The sequence below is a fragment of the Macrosteles quadrilineatus genome, unplaced genomic scaffold (genome assembly GCF_028750875.1).
Source record: "Macrosteles quadrilineatus isolate MER2022 unplaced genomic scaffold, UCM_ALF_1.0 Scaffold_1__1_contigs__length_201487025, whole genome shotgun sequence".
Taxonomy (NCBI): Eukaryota; Metazoa; Arthropoda; class Insecta; order Hemiptera; family Cicadellidae; genus Macrosteles; species Macrosteles quadrilineatus.
Genome location: NW_026542594.1, coordinates 77,752,428 through 77,772,398, shown reverse-complemented (window position 1 = coordinate 77,772,398; position 19,971 = coordinate 77,752,428). Strand labels below are relative to the sequence as shown.

Genomic DNA, 19,971 nt, shown 5'->3' with positions numbered 1-19,971 from the left:
TTCATATCTATATTGTTTAGTTTTGGGACTGGCAATTGTTAAATATGGAAAATATGCTTTTAAAATACAAATATTTTAAGGGTTAAGGGCCTTTAATGGGGTATAAAATTGGGGTTTTCTTATTTTTGACCCTAAAACATAAATTTCACAATTCCCTTTCAAACTGTTTTGTTAGCTAAAAAAATTAATAATTTTGTCCTTTTAAGCGTTGTTGTTAGTCTAACAGGTACGGAGACAATTTAAACAATTGTAAATTAATAATACCAGTTTTTATGGAGAATAAACTATTGTAGTTTGCTTGTTTATGGATATATTTTAATAAAATTTGGCAATATTGTTAATTTTATAATGAGCAACATTTAAATTAACAAGCGCACCTCATTAGGGTTACCAGCAAACCTAAGCATTAATTTAAATTCATCTTATTTAAATTGGAAATAAATCCGACAAGTTTAAGTGAATATTTTAGTGGAAATCTAGCCAAACAAATTAAAATTCGCTTAGTCTGCAGGTTTTTTTTTGCAGCGGGGGTATTTAGATATACAATTAATAGCAACAGCAAGCATTAAACTGTGATTTGACGATTTAGACGTCCACATTGGTTTTAGAAACATAATTTAACACTTGCACACTGCGGGTAAATGGTTAAAAGCTATTACGTGACCTAGTACGAAATATAAAGAGGCACTGGTGCACGTATGGAAATACTGTAACTATATGATTTAATTTGTAAAAGATTCGATTAAATTGTATGATACTGCAAATAATGGTAAAAACATCGATGTATTCTAAGATCGTCCAAAAACAATCAAAAATAGATCCTTAGGCCTATTTATTTCCATAATCAATGACACGATTTTGATAATACAATACAACATCTTGAACCCCTATTTACTGGTATGGTAAAAAAGTAAACTTGAAGGTTGAAATTGTCGCCTATTGTGGCCACCCTCAGCGACTTTGTCGTCGCGACAAAATCGCGTGAAAATAAGTCGCCGCGACAAAGTCGCCAAGAAGTGTGGCCCTAGCCTAAAATTAAACTAGTGTTTCAAAACTAATCACCGGTGAATGTAATAATATTGACGTAGTAAGGAACGTAAACGTTTATTTATGCCACAAATCAATGACGAATTATGACGCAGTTATGAATTAAAATTACAACCACTTGGTTTCCCAGTCAACTGTTCAACGCATTATAGGGCAAAATCTTTTTCCTACAGTCACCCGACAAAGTTGGCTTCCCTGTACTGTTTATAGTACAGAAAGCTGCTAATTGCTGCATATTTATACTTTGCCGTACGGTTTATACTTTGCCGCACGGTTTATACTTTGCCGCACATCAGGATTCCAACCAAACAACACAAAACAGCGTGGTTTTATTATGCACGTAATCCGTGTACGCTTGGAAATAGGTTGGCAACACTTAAAGATAATAATACTATGAACAGCTGATTGACTATTATAACTACGATTTAACCTGTCATTTCGTGTTTATAGTTTTGGTATTTCTGAACTTTCTGGACTTTTCTTTTAAACGTTTTTAAAACATTCCTACGGTCTTAATAAACAAGAAAATACCTTTAAAGCATTTTTTTAGGCGCGGAAACCACTTCAAATTACAAAAACATACGGAACTATATTCTCAAAAGACGGAGCACATTTCTTGCCGAGGAAAAATAGCGGAGTGATACGGACCACGGGTACTACTTTCTCCAGGGCACCATTTGTGTAATTGTGTTGCTAGCTGAACCTAAAAACGTGTTGTATAGTGTTTGAAAGACTAATTATTTATGTTTTATAGTGACTGTAGGAAAAATATAATGTGTAACACGAGTGAAAAAGGCCTTTGCTGCACTCGAGATCATTCCGCACTCGCCTGCGGCTCGTGCGTAAACATTGCTCTCGTGTGCAGCAAAGTGCCACTTTCACCACTAGTTACACAAATAACTATTTTTGTCAGTAAGAGTAGGTTCTGTAAGCTTACGAATCACAGCAATCTGTGTGGAAATGTTTTACCTGTCTTTGAAGATTGATCCGACTTTCAATCGGATTACTGTTTTGGCCATAATACAATTTTATTCCCGGTCCATACGTTACAATTGTCTCACGTGAATGAACGCCAGTTCAGGGCTGTTGGATGTTCAACGGGCCAGAACAGTTCAATCTGTCAATATACCGGAGTAGTTCCCACACGGCATTGGTAACGTTTAACTTTGTTAACCTCCCTACCTCAAGGATTAAATGTTAGCTTTCAATATTTGCGATCTATATCAACTGTTACTTTATATAGGTTTAGCTACTAATCAATACCTCGTTGTATGCTATCCAATGGGTTATTTTCTGGAAGAAGCAAACTATGAACAATCTAAGCTAGCTGTCAACATTTTCATTCTTTCATTTCTTTACGGTTGGTTGTCTAAAATTAGAATGATACCTCATCTTCTATTTTTAATAGCTGAGAATGTGGAGGAACTTTTTTCATGTGCGTCAGGTAAAAAAAGATAGTTTACTATCTAAATAACTATGGAATATTCTTATTAGGAAACTTTTTTAAATTGTAATTTATTTGGGATATCTGTAAATCTTACCAAGCAAGCCTAGATCTTGCCTAAATAGGCCGTAATATTTTATTTAATCTATAACTATATTTGCCGGTTCTCACCCTCAAGCAGCGATTAGTCTCGTCTTAGTAGCCAAAAACTGTGGATAAAAATCTACACTCTCACTTAATGCAACCCTTTGGGTCGCAGGTTTTAATGGGAAGACGTAAACTGTAAAGTTGTCTGGAATATAACTTGAGAAATTAATATTCCAACAATGTTAGTTGTAGGGCCTTAGTGCCCTATACGTTCGGTTTGACCTCTTGTACGTCACTAATTAAATCACTCAATAATCCACTGAATGAAAACCAGTTCTAGCATTTGTTGACAAAACACTAAAGTTTGGTGGGAACAAAAGTGTTCTTTAGTTTATAACAAAGAAGTAAAATTACATTAACAAACATAATATTGTTATCAATATTATTGTTTAGGAGACTTTAAAAATAGACATAATAAATATCAAGACATAATAATCTTTTGAGGATACAATTTCAATGCAGCATGTTAACTACGTCTTGTGCTTGCTATGAAATGTTATGTTACTTTCAAAATGTGTCTTTGAATATACAGTATATACCTGTATACTATTATATGCATTTTCAAATACCACAATCACATTGAACAAGAAAAACTGAGGATGAAAGTTAGCATTAATGTGTATATTTTTTTGTCCTAGGACAGGTACGAGCCCGGAATTGTTTATCACATTACTTCAGGCTGAACCTAGGGCTTTTCACTTGGATACAATTCATTGATGATTTGGCGGGTTTGAATCCAGGACCGAAGTCCCGCGCTCTACTACTAGACCAGCTCACTCCTCTAGAAATTATATGCTAAATAATATCTCTATGCATATAATCCTGAGATTTTGTATTGTGGAGAATATATTTATGGAATGGTTGAAGACAAGGTTTTATTATATTAGTGTAATTTCCCTACATACATAAACTATGATTATAATTTACTGCTTCAATATCCTGATAGAGATACAATAACCGATTGCTATTGATGTACTCACAATATTGTAATGTATGTCATGTGATATTGTAATAATTTAGTATAACCACAGGGCAAGGGGATCAGTTTAACTAATATCTATTTTTATTTATGGTTATGTGTAATTGACGTGTATTTTAATATTAGTTCTTTGCTCACGTATGGTTTTTTACATAGTAGAAAAGCAGTTTTCATTTAAGGGTGTGCTCTACCTCAGCTCGGATTTGTCAGTACGATGTTGCTTTACGCCGATGTTCCTATACCATTGCACTGGACAGCGCCATGAAGAGCGCTTGCAAGCCTTTTGTATCTTGGTGGTTACATCGTTATCCTTAAACATTTTGGCAAACTAAATGTAGATTCTTGTTTTTAAGAATCTACTGTCCCCGTGTTTAATTTTTTTATCTAAAATTTATTTGTATGCGTCAAAATGAATGATAAAAAAGCGTAATTATCATTTTTACCAACATTTTACCGTAGTTCTAAAACTTTTTGAAAATATCTAAATTTGAAACCCGCAGGGCCTACTATATTGTTTTAAGAAAAATATGACACAAAGAGCTTTTAAAGCGCTATAAAATTGTTGCTACAAACAGTAAGAACCAAAACCCTTGCATCTGCGCGCGCCAAACGTGTGCCCAAAAGCTTTGCTTTGATTGTCTTTTTATCGAAGTGTAAAATGTTCATTGCAATAAAAAGTGTAACACTTTTCTTTACATGGATAGAACCCTAAAGGTTCGTTGGAACGTAAACCAGCTACACCAAGATCAAAGAGGAGAAGAATCTAAAAATACTAATGGAAAAGCTTAGCTGAAGCTCCAACAAAATTCCAACAGTCAATAAATAAATTTTATTTTACAAACAACGTGTTCAGATTAATGGATTTATTTTATTTTTAATAGTATGAATTGAGTTCATAAATTTACAAGTAGGCTTCACTAAAACAAATAATGGATTTGTTAGTTATCGTAAACTATGTGAGTAAAGTAATGAACGATAAAAAAAGGAAACAAAGCAGAATGGTAACGTTATTTATCCATTGGTTCATTACTCATTACAAAGACATCCAAGCAAAGCCCAGGGCTATCGGCAAGATCCAGGTCATCGATGATGTATTACTAGATACATAGGGGCGCATCTACAATAAATTACACGTTCAATATAATAACTGGCTGTAATGACATTGTAAAGCTAAAAGAAAATATGCTTACAATATGATTTATTAATTTTTAACGTACATACAACAAGCGACCGAAAGAACCGTGTGTAAAAAAAATGCCATTATTTATCTGTTTTAGCGAATTTCCCGTATATTGAATAAGCTAATAGGCTACCTTAGGTCTCATTGTAGGACATGGACCTTTCCAATTTCTCCCTAAACCATGTTGAAGATACAATTTAGTATATTTAAGTGTTTTGTACTGTTACGTATAAAATTTAAAAAAGGGTAAATTCAAAATTCCCTTGTTATTTTTATGGAGAATAAGTTAACTTTTTCAGTGTGCTTGTTTATGGATATATTGTGATCAAACTTGACAAATTTATTAATTTTATTCTAAGCTATTAATAACACACTACTATTAAAACACACTTAATTACCCTCCCTAAAACATACTGTTTCTTAGCTTTTTCATTCTTAAATTTAAGAGTTTCTTTTGAAACACACGGAACACTAAAGTCTAATTTCCTGTATAAAACATGTATTTGCCTAAATGAAATTAAGGTTTCTTTTTTTCATTATTGAGAAAAATCGAATACCGTTTACGGTGTTAGTTTTATGCTACATTCAAACGATGTGCAAGATTATGCAAAATACAGAACTTGGATGATTATAATGATAATGATAGGTAATATGGTGTGGTTCATTGACATGCCAGGTTGCCAGACCTTATGTTCACTGGACTTTTTTGTGTGACTACGTGGATTGGTCTACTCATCTTTAGTGGATAATAATCAGGAAATTAACAACCGGACTATGAACATAGATGTTCTAGTCAGAGGAACGTTGTCTTTTAAAGCTACTGTTGGTGCCACGTGCAAAGAAACTTGGCTGTGTATCTGGAAAAATGGAGGACATTTTGAAAAAAAAAAAAAAAAAAAAAAAAACTCAAATAGTTGGCATCAAGTTGAAGGCAACTATTGAAACGTTAAGGAACAGCTATTTAAGTTTCGTTTAGTATTGTGTGTTTTACAGCCTATGAAAAAATGACTTCTGGTGTACATGTTGCATCATGTAGCTCCTAAACGAGTAGGTTTATAGCGAAAATGCAAATGTAAATAAGTCTTAAAATTGCATCTACATTCCCAAAAGACCATAAAGTACCTTAAAATACACAGTTTTCCACTTTTCATGTTTGCTGCCATTTTGGAAAATGGCCGCCATTTTTTTAATAATACGTAGAATCAATATTTTTTACGTATTTTATGGTCTTTTGGAATGTAGATACAATTTTGAGACTTATTTACATTTGCATTTTCTCTATAAATCTACTCGTTTAGGAGCTATTCATAAAACTAAATTCATATTTTTAATTGTCACAAAAAATAAAGGAATGTCCCCCTTTTAAAGTTTTCTCTAATTCTTACCGTTTCCGATTTTCCAATGGTGGCCTCCTAGAGTTGATCACCCTCTATTGTTTACAAAAGACGTTTTTTGCGAAAAGAATGATCGAAAAATCAAATATCCATACCGTTTGGGGCTGTGATTTGTTCTCTTTGTACCACGCTAAATCTTTCTCTAAGTAAAAAAAACCAAAACAGGATCCATATTTTATCAAAGGGAAAAAGTTCTAGAAACTTTTTAAAGTAAATGGTAATATCACAAGTTTCTAGATATTTAGATTATCATTAATTTGACAGTTTGTTAAATATTTTTTAATCTCCTTAATGTAAGATTCTAATTACATACGTTGATTATGCGTTACGATAATTTCAAGATTGGGCAAGGATAACATCTTTTGGTAAGTGAAGATTATTGAGTTTTGAAGAGAATTCAGTAAAATACTCTTTTTAATTGTCTAGTATTTCGTAAATTAAAAAAAAAAAATATCGCACCTACATTCTATAAACGATAACTATTCGTAAAAGAAAGTACTAGGATTTCCAGTGCATCTAGGGACAATAACTAGAAATATAGCCTATTAATTGCATTCCATGTCAGCCGTCGTTTGGCCATTTTAGAGAAGACATTGTTACATTGTAGTGTTAAAAGCATGGATTTTTACTATGAAGTTTGTAATTTTGACTGCATTGCGTGTATTTCCATGTTCCAGGCAATACAGAGATTATATGTGACAATCACACACACTATAGCAAGTCACTGAGTACTGTATAATATACAGCAGGTGGTTGTGGTAATGTCCCCACAGTGAGAATGACCACTGCACATTGGTCACCGCCATCACATCACCAATAATGGTACGGGACCACACGTCAGCCATCAGCACACACACTATAGCAAGTCACTGAGTACTGTATAATATACAGCAGGTGGTTGTGGTAATGTCCCCACAGTGAGAATGACCACTGCACATTGGTCACCGCCATCACATCACCAATAATGGTACGGGACCACACGTCAGCCATCAGCACACACACTATAGCAAGTCACTGAGTACTGTATAATATACAGCAGGTGGTTGTGGTAATGTCCCCACAGTGAGAATGACCACTGCACATTGGTCACCGCCATCACATCACCAATAATGGTACGGGACCACACGTCAGTTATCATCACACACACTATACAAAATGTATTAAGTAATATATCAGAATCCCAATCTGTTTTGTCCAAGAAAAACTCTACGCAGAACTGAGAAGGAATGTATTTTTTTTTTTAATTCTATATTTTTCATTATTAGTAAACTAATTGGTAGCCCTGTCTATAATACAGGAGTTACTGCTTTGGTACCTCTCGTCAGGCTGACCAAAAGCCCATAAAGGATATTCTTTTTACTTTAACGGCAAAACAATGAGTGTTAAGTGATATTTTTTACTAGCTTTATCATCAGCATATCTCCTTTGAAAAGAATTTTAAGCTTAAAAAGTTTAAAACGTGCAATTGTTCTTCCTACATTTACTAGAGTAGACATAGAAAGAAACGATACTGTCCGGCTTAAGGTAAGTATTAAATTTACTTAAGCTAAGCACAATGACTGTCATTTTTAAAAGATCTGCAAATATGATAGAAATACAAAGAATAATATATATTATATCTTCTGTATGTATATTGTTGATTGAGTTATAATAGTAATATTTGTTATGTAAAAATTCAATACCTAATAATTAAACCTTTAAAAGGTGGGCGCTCAAATATTTATTTTGCAATTTGCATCTCAAAGTTAACGTTATAAAAGAGAAAGGTCGTTGGTATATCAGTGTATTCTTTAGTCGTATGAACTGCATTAATTACGGAAATAGTCGACTCGTTTCGTAAAGCAGCTACTCAATTAACACAGCATTAGCTGCCGGTAACAATGCGTATCTGCAAGCTTGTTAATGGGCAATTAGTATGAATATAGAGGATATTAATGTGGCTGTTTAATTGCAATACACGCAGGGTGTCCGTAAGGCATACAAATGGTTGTGTGTAAAAATAAAATGAAATCAAGAATAACTGATTTTGTAACGATAATGTGTCGTAAATAAATTGTTATATAATTGTTTCATGGAGATATTTCAAATAGATTTGAGAAATTAAATTAAAACACAAATAAAAAAGTTGTTGATACCTGATTTAAGTGATATTCTTGATTTTCGTCCAATATAATATATTTATAATCTATTTTCACCCAATAAACCTAACCCTGAATTCCTTGTACCTACCTGCTTTTTTGGAAAGAGATAAGCCCCATTTTCTAACTAGCCAATCAATTATCGATCATTTAATCGTAATTCTCCAGTTTAATTATGCCATTGAACTCCCAAACTAATGGGAGTTAAGTCCTGGATTATTGATCAATCTCCATCAACCGCTTTGCTAATGAGGCTGCCGATGAATTTCTCTAAAGAAATATTTTTATTTTGAATCCATAGTTATAAAACCTATGGTACAAGTAAGGTTCTTAGATAAGTCATAAATGAGCGAAAGTCAATTAATATATACGACATAAAGTAAAAAAAGAAAATATATACATACACATCTACCGATTGGTAACATTTTAACAATCATTTAAAAAACGCATCCTTCAACCCAAATATATTTGATCAATTCATCGTTTAGTAATGATTACTACATATTTATTACCTACTTTGATGAGCTTATGGTAATTTACTACAATTGTATAGTTACAAATTAAATTTAAGAAATTTATGTGGATGAAAAAAATATTTTTATTCCTGAAAAGCTTGAGAGATTTGAAAGATTAACGTATTGGACTTAAAGTGCAAGGTTAGTTCTGATGTGAGGTCAGAAAAAGAAAAAGAATGACGCAAACTAGAGATCTCTATCAATCAATCCTATTAAAAGTTATAGCAGTTCAAAATTTTAATTTTTTCGCCACCTTTTTTTAAGAACGGCTGTAGCTCGAAAACGGTAAGAGAAAAGAGAACGTAGATTTGAAAGAACGTTCATGGTCAGAAATTAAGTTTTCTACAAAAAAACTCTTCAGCGTTTACCGAAAATCGCACTCCTTCACGTAAAAAAATTGTAAAATGTATAAAATATTTACTGTTTTTTTTATTGAACGAGCATTTTTAAAAGGTGTGACTTCGAGAAAAAAACGAGAAATTTTACAAATTATTAATTTTTTTACAAAATAATACTTTAACGTTTTATGGTAACCATACCAGTACTAGTTTATTAGATTACAATGTGGAACTATCCAGCATCAATCAGCTACACAGCACAGTGGCGAGAGGCGAGACTGTTACAAGCAGCAGCTAATGGACTCTGTTTATACAATGTGGAACTATCCAGCGTCAATCAGCTACACAGCACAGTGGCGAAAGGCGAGACTGTTACAAGCAGCAGCTAATGGACTCTGTTTATACAATGTGGAACTATCCAGCGTCAATCAGCTACACAGCACAGTGGCGAGAGGCGAGACTGTTACAAGCAGCAGCTAATGGACTCTGTTTATACAATGTGGAACTATCCAGCGTCAATCAGCTACACAGCACAGTGGCGAGAGGCGAGACTGTTACAAGCAGCAGCTAATGGACTATGTTTATACAATGTGGGACTATCCAGCGTCAATCAGCTACACAGCACAGTGGCGAGAGGCGATACTGTTACAAGCAGCAGCTAATGGACTCTGTTTATACAATGTGGAACTATCCAGCGTCAATCAACTACACAGCACAGTGGCGAGAGGCGATACTGTTACAAGCAGCAGCTAATGGACTCTGTTTATACAATGTGGAACTATCCAGCGTCAATCAGCTACACAGCTCAGTGGCGAGAGGCAAGACTGTTACAAGCAGCAGCTAATGGACTCTGTTTATACAATGTGGAACTATCCAGCGTCAATCAGCTACACAGCTCAGTGGCGAGAGGCAAGACTGTTACAAGCAGCAGCTAATGGACTCTGTTTATACAATGTGGAACTATCCAGCGTCAATCAGCTACACAGCACAGTGGCGAGAGGCGAGACTGTTACAAGCAGCAGCTAATGGACTCTGTTTATACAATGTGGAACTATCCAGCGTCAATCAGCTACACAGCTCAGTGGCGAGAGGCGATACTGTTACAAGCAGCAGCTAATGGACTCTGTTTATACAATGTGGAACTATCCAGCGTCAATCAGCTACACAGCTCAGTGGCGAGAGGCAAGACTGTTACAAGCAGCAGCTAATGGACTCTGTTTATACAATGTGGAACTATCCAGCGTCAATCAGCTACACAGCTCACTGGCGAGAGGCGATACTGTTACAAGCAGCAGCTAATGGACTCTGTTTATACAATGTGGAACTATCCAGCGTCAATCAGCTACACAGCACAGTGGCGAGAGGCGAGACTGTTACAAGCAGCAGCTAATGGACTCTGTTTATACAATGTGGAACTATCCAGCGTCAATCAGCTACACAGCACAGTGGCGAGAGGCGAGACTGTTACAAGCAGCAGCTAATGGACTCTGTTTATACAATGTGGAACTATCCAGCGTCAATCAGCTACACAGCACAGTGGCGAGAGGCGAGACTGTTACAAGCAGCAGCTAATGGACTCTGTTTATACAATGTGGAACTATCCAGCGTCAATCAGCTACACAGCACAGTGGCGAGAGGCGATACTGTTACAAGCAGCAGCTAATGGACTCTGTTTATACAATGTGGAACTATCCAGCGTCAATCAGCTACACAGCACAGTGGCGAGAGGCGAGAGTGTTACAAGCAGCAGCTAATGGACTCTGTTTATACAATGTGGAACTATCCAGCGTCAATCAGCTACACAGCACAGTGGCGAGAGGCGAGACTGTTACAAGCAGCAGCTAATGGACTCTGTTTATACAATGTTAACTGTTTGGAATGTAAATGGACTCTTAAATGATCACAGTTAATGTTCTTTCTCTATTTACATATAGACTACTGTATTATGTATCGCAGTTAAGTTACATTTACTTTCGTTTGCGAATGTCGTTTGCTAAAATAATTATGGAAATGAATTATTTGAGGCCACATACAATTCACAAATTTTCTATACAAGTAGGATTATTAATTTCTCATGTATTTTAATAGTTGACTTAATATGCTGGCTTCTACCATACTGTAGTGTCTGGCATACATGGTGTATACGGCGTTGGATTGGTTTCAGTCTATTTATGTTTGCATAACTGATGTGGCCTATTTTCTAGTATGGCCAAACGTGTCTCTACAATAACACTTAGCAAGTATTTATTTTGTGTATACAATTTTATGCCAGTGGTCAACAAACTTACAATGCCTACATTATAAAATAATATGGCACCTTGCTGAACTTACGTGATTATTTGCAAAATTCAGCTCAAAATCAATACGAAGATTAACCATATGCCTTTAACAAAAATGGCAGTTTGACTTTGATGTTTATTTTGGTTTAATGAGCAATGTGAATTTCATCAGCTAGTATTGGGAAAATCCAAAGTTAATGTATTTGCTGTGTCAACATATATACAATTGTAATGCTTTATCCACCATACGCATGATTACTAGCGGGTACCGTACTTTTGCTTTTTGTAGTAGGTTTAACATACTACACAGTAGGCCTACATAACACTCAAAAGCCAGGTACGGTTTTGTTACGATTGAATCAAATTTAATTTTATACGGACTTATGTTGTTGATGACGAGGAGAATAGTTTGGAGCAAATTTCTACTCTTGTAATGTGTTGTAAGTTTTTTTTTTTATAACTATCAAGTTGATTTAATTTTCACGTAATGTACGATGTTTTACCAATTATCAACTTATTAATATACAGTTGCACGCTCTACATACTTGTTAATAACTGTTTTCAAAGTGTTGAAAAATACAAATGTGTGCATTCTTCATTTACCGTAAACGCATCATTATCCTTGCTAAAAGCAGCTTTAATCAGTAATCAACAAAGATTTATTTCGAATTCAACCTAATGGAAACACTCCACAGCCATTACAGTTGCTAAAGGTTAATACAAAAATAACGGTGCTATTTAAACCTATTTTAAGATTCAAATGTTTTGAAAACTCGTGATTAAAAACGAAAGTTATTATATACAGGGTGTCTCGTAACTCTCTGGACACTTGTAAATAGCGTTTTTCCTTAGGTCAAGACAAACACATTTCACCATAGGAACATGGGTCTGCTGTGTCTAGTTTACCGACTGTCGGCATTTATGTGTTTTTACAAAAACGGTTTGAGATACAGCTTTGATATTTTACAAAAATGTTAATCTTATTAGGGCTATTATCGTTAGAAATTATACTAAAAAATCATTAAACATTTCAAAATGGCGGCCATTTAAAATATTTGATGCCAAATTTCACGAAAACCGTTAGATTTACAAAAAAATTGCAAGATACAAAAAAGTTTGTAAATTGTATGTAGTTTTCAATGATCCCTTATTTTAGATTAATCTTATTTTAGATATAAATAACGTACTGTAAAAGGAGCATTAGCATTGTTTAAATGCAGAAAAGTGGCCATACATTACGAAAACAACACGTTTCTCTGTTAATATTTATCCAATCTTAACAAAAAAGGTATCATTAAAATTTACAAACTTTTTTGTAACTTGCAATTTTTTTGTAAATCTCTATATGCCTTATTTGTTAAGATTGGAATAAAAATTTGTCAACAGATGATTAGTTTATTATGATGAATTTAATGACAAATGATTTAAATTTAAAAATGATGATTTGTTTTTTATCGTATTTTGTTACTATAACCATAGATAAAAGGAGTAGACCATTTTGTTTTTGTGGTATTTCTTAAAAACCATTTAAGATATCTCTATAAAACTTGATGTACAATTTTCCAAAATCATAATGTGCTTATAAAAACAATAGTTACTATAAAGTATGAATTTGTTTAAAAATGGCAGCCGTTTTAATTTGTATAACTTAAAAAAAAACGGCTGAATTATGAAAAAAAAACAACGTACAATTTGTGTACCCCTAAAAACGTTCTGTCACAAGACACCAAGTTAAAATTTTGAATTTAAAATAAAAAGAAATCACAGTTTTTGCGCAGAATAAGGGGAACCCTGACTGCAAGGCATTTTGTGCCTAGCATATACAACTAAAAAATGTCCTTTCTCAGCTATTTATTATTTATTTGGTAGTTTTGAACTTCGTGTCGTTTCATAGGAAATGTAAATGCTAAATAATGGTGTTATTTGCATTTGTTATGTAATCAGCCATAACAAATTTAAGTTATATAATTAATTGAAAATTGCAAGCATATGGTTGGAAAGCTTATAAAATGTCGCAGTTTTCAACATACTTTGTAATTTTCTTGTATACAGGGTGTAGCGAAATGTGATAGACCAATGTGTTTTATCCAAGACCTTAATTTTAATCTTTGGGACTATTAACAATGGAGGTTTTTTTTTTATTGATCCTCAAACATTTTCAATAATTCTTATTCAAAATGGAATGTAGAACACGGAAAACGACATCAACTACTCAAATCCGTTTGCAGGTATTTGAGAAATTGCTGCATTGTGTTTAAAAAGATGGTTGTTTTAGAAAAAATTAAAATAATTCTTTGGGAAGCTATTTGGTAGACTTGGAGCGTCTTATATATGCATCATCATATTTCATTTACTTTGTACCTACACGAAAAATATTTGTAACACCGATGACCATCCACTCTGTATACTAATTTAAACTAACACGATAGGCTACCCCATACATATGAAATTAATAACTATGTTTTACAAAAACAATTACATCCAATAGTTAATATAATAATCTTAACCAACATGATATATCATTATAAAACCAATAATCTACAACGTATTTTCATAATCTATGGTTACACAATATAATAATTGAAGTAATGTTTGCATGGGTTGATGAAACAAACATCATTGTACAATAGCTGTGAATTGGAAACCTGCGTTAATTGAACTTAAAATGCGAATGGCCAGGATAGCTGATAGAGTTACAATTACTAAAGCTCATTAATTTACTGTGAACAAACACATCTGAGTGTTAACTCAATTTGTTGAAACATTTAAGATTGGTTTAGTGGATTATTCAAACCCCTGTGTCTCTGATACAATAATTTATAATTACTTGCATCTGAGGAATAAGATATTTGCACGTAAATTTATCAAACTCAATTGATTCCCAAGATATATCAAACTTTCCTAAAAAAAAAACAAAAAAAACATGAAATCCCGAAGTTGCGGAAAAAGCGTTTGAATGAGAGTGTGTACGCCATTCGGTAACCAAGGAAATAAAGGAAAATAAACTGATGAACATAGCTATAAAAACTTGTTATTTTGATATTAGCTAATTTACACACCAAATTAGTAAATATCCATAACAGGATTACATTATTCAATTTAAAACAATGTATCATCTTCATTATGTCCTCCCGTGAGTCTTCGTTGTTTGTATAGTCACCATGGTTATCACGCATCTCTTCATCTCCTCCACACAAACATATTTCACTGCATTTTAGATTGTGGGAATGGCACTTATATGGTGGAGCACACTTTCTTTTAACACATCGGCACCTGATTAAATGAAGAACTGTCTCCAGTGAACATCCACCACCTCAGATCACCAGTGTTTGATTTGATTGATAGTGCCCGAGTGATTGACTTGACTTTTTATATTAAAAGTTTATCAGTTTCATGACAATTTTCCAAGCTTCCAAGTTTGCTAACAACTTCAAGAATGTCGTCATTTGCTTTGTTGAAGACTTTCCAAAAAGAGTTTTTTGCTTTCTTTGACAATGTGCCTGTTGTTTCCCTTCCGGATAATGCATTCAAACTTAGTAATGCTGAAGTTTTCTTTGGGCCCAAGGAGTCTGTGACTTTGCTTAGTTTGATTATTCTGAGATTTTGACCAACTCCAGTTATAAACATAGTTTATGGTGGAAAGAGCTTGTACTCCACAAAGCGAGGACGGGTACATCTTTATCGGGTATTGAATGCAACATTATTTTTGTATCTGCCTCTTTGTTACTGCTTTATATCCATTGAAGATTTTGCTGATTCCCACCAAGTTACAAATAAACACTTGTTTCTTTGAGTCTTTGAAACTAAAATACCCCTTTTGCAGCAGACCTGCATACCCATTTAATTTTAAATGCTTCAGTAAATAATTTAAATGGATCCACACATCATCATTTCTCAACGTATGCTCATAAACAAGCATGCACAAAATATTGTCCATGAGAATAACATGGGAAGTGAATATGCAGGTTTGCTGCCGCAAAAATGTCAAAATGGGAGGATTTTAGGGCATAACCAAGTATATCTCTACTAGATGAAGCCACATATTAATTTTCACTAAGACATGTTGAGAAATAAGCGAGATATAACATTTTAATATGTTTTCCATAAGGATAACATGGGGACAAAGCCAATGGACATACAGCAATGATTCAAAGTACATAATTGTTTGTTTTTTCAACCTGAATTCAATGGTGTAAACTAAAATTCAATTATTTTACCTTGGAAAGAGTTATAATTAATTTAATGAATAGATGTCACACATGTCGGCCATCTTGGAATTACGACGTCATAAAACCAAACAGCACAACTTGAAGTAAACACCTGGTACTACACCAATATGTGACATATAATAAAGAGATTCCACATAGTCACACATTCCCTTCACAAAAAATCCCACGGAATACAGTTTGCCCCCGATTAAAATGGATTTTTTTAAATACGCTAAATGTATATCTAATCTGTATCAAATGCTATGACAATGCCATTGGCTCAGCCATAACCATGAAACACTCAGAGATCCTTCTAATGGCGGTGTTATGGCATTCACGTGCAGTTTATGACACGTGAAATTATTGGTTGACAAATGGTACACTTACCGTATTCATATGCCTCAGGTTCTTTGGTAGCAAAATATATAGCTACATTCATGAGTTCAGTAAAAGAGGGTTTTCATAGAAGAATGTTAAAGTGAAGGTAGATTGGATATAAATAAAATCAAGCAGTGAATAGATTCCATACCAATATGTAAGATCAAATGTAGGTTTCCTACTATAGACTGAAAAATATTCAAGGTAGCCTACGTGATACTAATGAAAATATGTTGTAGCCTTATAACTCAATGTTATTAACAGTTTATAGAATTAATAAACATTAATAGCGTATTTTACTTTTGGTAATAAGAGTTCAACCCTTCATATAATATTAAACAATAGTAAAGTTGGTAGCTGTACTTTAAAATGAACATTATGTAACTATGAGCATTTATGATTCGGTCATGGGATCGGCAACTTGTTCAAAGAAATACTGTAATTTTTAAGTGAACGTGGAGAAATTATACATATAAAAGTTTTACAAGTACCTCATGTTTTGCACTGTTGTTTTAGTAGAGGAATGAAATGTGTCCGAAGAGAGCAATATTGAGTTTCCCTTCATGTCAAGAAGGACCATAAAAATAATGGACAAGTAGTACCATGTGGTCAATTTAGAGCTAGTTTTTAGTGTCGTTTAGTTTCTACAGTTTCTCTATACTTCGAAAAGCACTAATTTAATAAATAATATATTATGCATTATGTACGTTATTTAAAGTTACTGTTAAATGTTTAAAACGAATTGTTTAATTTATTTTATGACTGATACCAAAGGTTAGAGTATTTACGTAATGTTACTTCAATTTACTACCTGGCCGTGTAGGCCTACACTGTACAGTAAATCATTTAGTTTTAAGAAGGAATATAAATAAAATAGTAAGAAGAATTTTTTCGCTGAATACGTAACCAATCAAGATAATTCTTAGTCCTGTCGATAATTTGATTAGCAACTAGCTTCACTTCTTATTTTATGTAGAAAATGTTCTTATAACATAAAACAACACATACATAATGTAGATTAGTTCAATTCAATTCAATTAAATTATTATCTCAAATGCAAACCATTGTTGTACAATGTAGTGCATTGTATGCCTCTCTAACTGCAAGCTATTTGAGAGGAAAACAGAGATCCATTACATTATTATAATATACATACACGGTTTATTATGCATTAGTCTAATGTTTTGCGGATAAAAGTCCTCGCCAATTACACAGAAAAGATAAGAATAGAAGGACATGACAAAAGTTGCTATACTATTTGTTTCGTCTCATATAAATTCGTATAGTTGTCTAAACTTTGCTTTACAAGCTAAGTCAAAAGAGGAAGTTCAAAAGCTTTTGGTCGATTATGCATGTAGGTATAATTTATAAATACATATTTCTACGATCCATAGCGTAATGTCCTAATTATTGGCACCGTTGCATGTGAGATTCAGACAGTTCAAGCTCTTGATTTGATCAACACATTTTTCAGTAAAATGTTAATTAACTGAGTAGAAACAATTGTAAATATACCAATGCTGAGTGGAACTTTTTTTACAAGTTTTGAAACCTTCCAAGAGCTGTACCATATAATTTTATTTACGTAATCATGTAAGACAAAGCAACCTTTACTATTTGATGTCAACAGTCATATATATAAAGAGACACATGGAATATTCGGTTAACCAATCAGTGTCACTAATGATGCATGCCTAAGTTACCAATCGAATCAATTTAGCAGGGCCGCAACACAATACCGGGTCCCAAGGTACACTGCAAAACAAAACACTTACGCCACAAATTGTAATCATTTCAACTATGAGGCAAATTGTGTTGTTTGTTATAAGCGTAAACGTCGACCAATTACAGTATTATTATTTAAGTTTATATAAATGTATAATAAACAACACAAACAACACTATAGGATAAACAAACAACACAAATTTATAATACTTGTGTAGTAATAAGTTGAACAGGAGTTATAGTATATTTAACTAACAAATATCATAATTCTCAACTTACGCTGGGTGATGAGTAAAGTTCCCCACAGTTGTATTTACGGGAACATACCTGAAACATTTTCAGAATATAAAAATTGAATATAATGTTTTTAACATTGGTGGAGATATCGGCTTAGCTAGACCAAAGATGAAGATACAAAAGAGCTAGAGCGGTGACCATGTTGTAGACACCCCATATAGATATTAATAGCTAAGACCTAGCATTAGTAGACCTAAAGCATTAATGAAATGGATGAGATACAACAATGGTGGTAATTTATTCATGTTGAAGCCTTCCGGAATTGGTAATCAATTATAATAGGTTACGTACCTTGACGTCCACAATTCCTTAGTCGGTGTCTGTTGACTATAGTTTCGACTACTACGTAGTCATTATCAAAAACAGAACGTTAAAATAATTACATTCGTTGAATGTCGTCAAATCTTGAATATATCAAACACACAAACATACATAACACGAACACGGTAGACATTTAACATAATTGGCCGGCCGGCACACGTCACTGAACTGGTCGACGACGACTCAATTATGTTAAATGTCTACCGTGTTCGTGTTATGTATGTTTGTGTGTTTGATATATTCAAGATTTGACGACATTCAACGAATGTAATTATTTTAACGTTCTGTTTTTGATAATGACTACGTAGTAGTCGAAACTATAGTCAACAGACACCGACTAAGGAATTGTGGACGTCAAGGTACGTAACCTATTATAATGGTGGTAATATCAGTATTATTTTACGTAGTCTATATTTTACTTCCACACATCTTCCTATTTATCGTAATTCAGAACAATTTAAAAGTAGTAGATTTTAGTAAAGTAAGTGCACCAATGAATGGCCTTTTCAGGAAAACCCAGTTTTGTTAAGATTTTGTTTGGCTTAGGCTATCACAAACAGTCTTAAAGTATATTTGGAGTCTTATTGGTTCAAAAAGAAAGAGTCCTTATGTAACACAAATAAAACATTTGTTATGGTTCTTTGATTATTCACTTTTTAGTAGGATTTTGTATTGAAATCCCACACTGAATACAAAACATTCGGCGTATTTTCTAAAACTTGTGAGAAGCATGGCTGCACATTTTTATTCGTTAATTAGTTTTGACATTTTTAAAGGTGCTCTTACATTTACTGAGCGAGGCTCGATCACCAATATGTACTGTATATATGTACTGTAATATATTATACATGGATATAATACATATTGTTATCTGTAGCAGTAACCCTGATTGGATGCCTGTAGGTGAGCTAAGATGTCGTGATTAGTTATCGTGAAGTAGGATCAACAGTTATGTGTTGTAATCATAGCGAAAACATAAACATTTGATTTAGTAAACGATAAGAAATTATTTATAACCTGTGTTTAGCCATATTATTAAGATGTATTACAATAATCATTACCTTCGTCGATACTAATTGTACATCAAACGTATATAACGTGTATAACCTGACGTTCTTTGGGACAAATATACTTATAGTAAGCTGTGCTACGTCTCAAATAGACAATTTTGTTTTGTTTTTAAATGAACATGCAGTAGTATGTACATTTACTGTGTAACAATATAAAGTAAATTTATAAATAATCGGCGTAAAATTATTGTCCCATCATCTCACCAAAACGTTCAAACATAAACTACCATTTTGAATTGACAACTTTATATATTATGTAAGTTAAAGTTACATACAAACGGTCTGCAAACTAAATTATTAGTAACAAGTGAATACACTGACTACATTGTGACTTACATTAGGTATGTATCTGTAAGGTATATTTCATATTACGACTGCTATAAATTAATATTAAAATATAGATCTTTGTCATCCTATTTAATGATATGTTATCCACATATAAATCCTAAATTACCCATGAACTTTTGAGAAAACTACAAGTCACACCCCCATAAACCATATAAGTAGTTAA

At 33.4% G+C, this 19,971-nt stretch overlaps 1 protein-coding gene across 1 annotated transcript in view; it reads right to left on the bottom strand.

Annotated features, from left to right (window-relative positions):
• The window catches only part of LOC128983635 (Kv channel-interacting protein 1-like), a 756,268-nt gene that overhangs the window by 130,294 nt on the left and 606,003 nt on the right, over window positions 1-19,971 (bottom strand). The gene's annotated exons all lie outside the window — the stretch shown is intronic.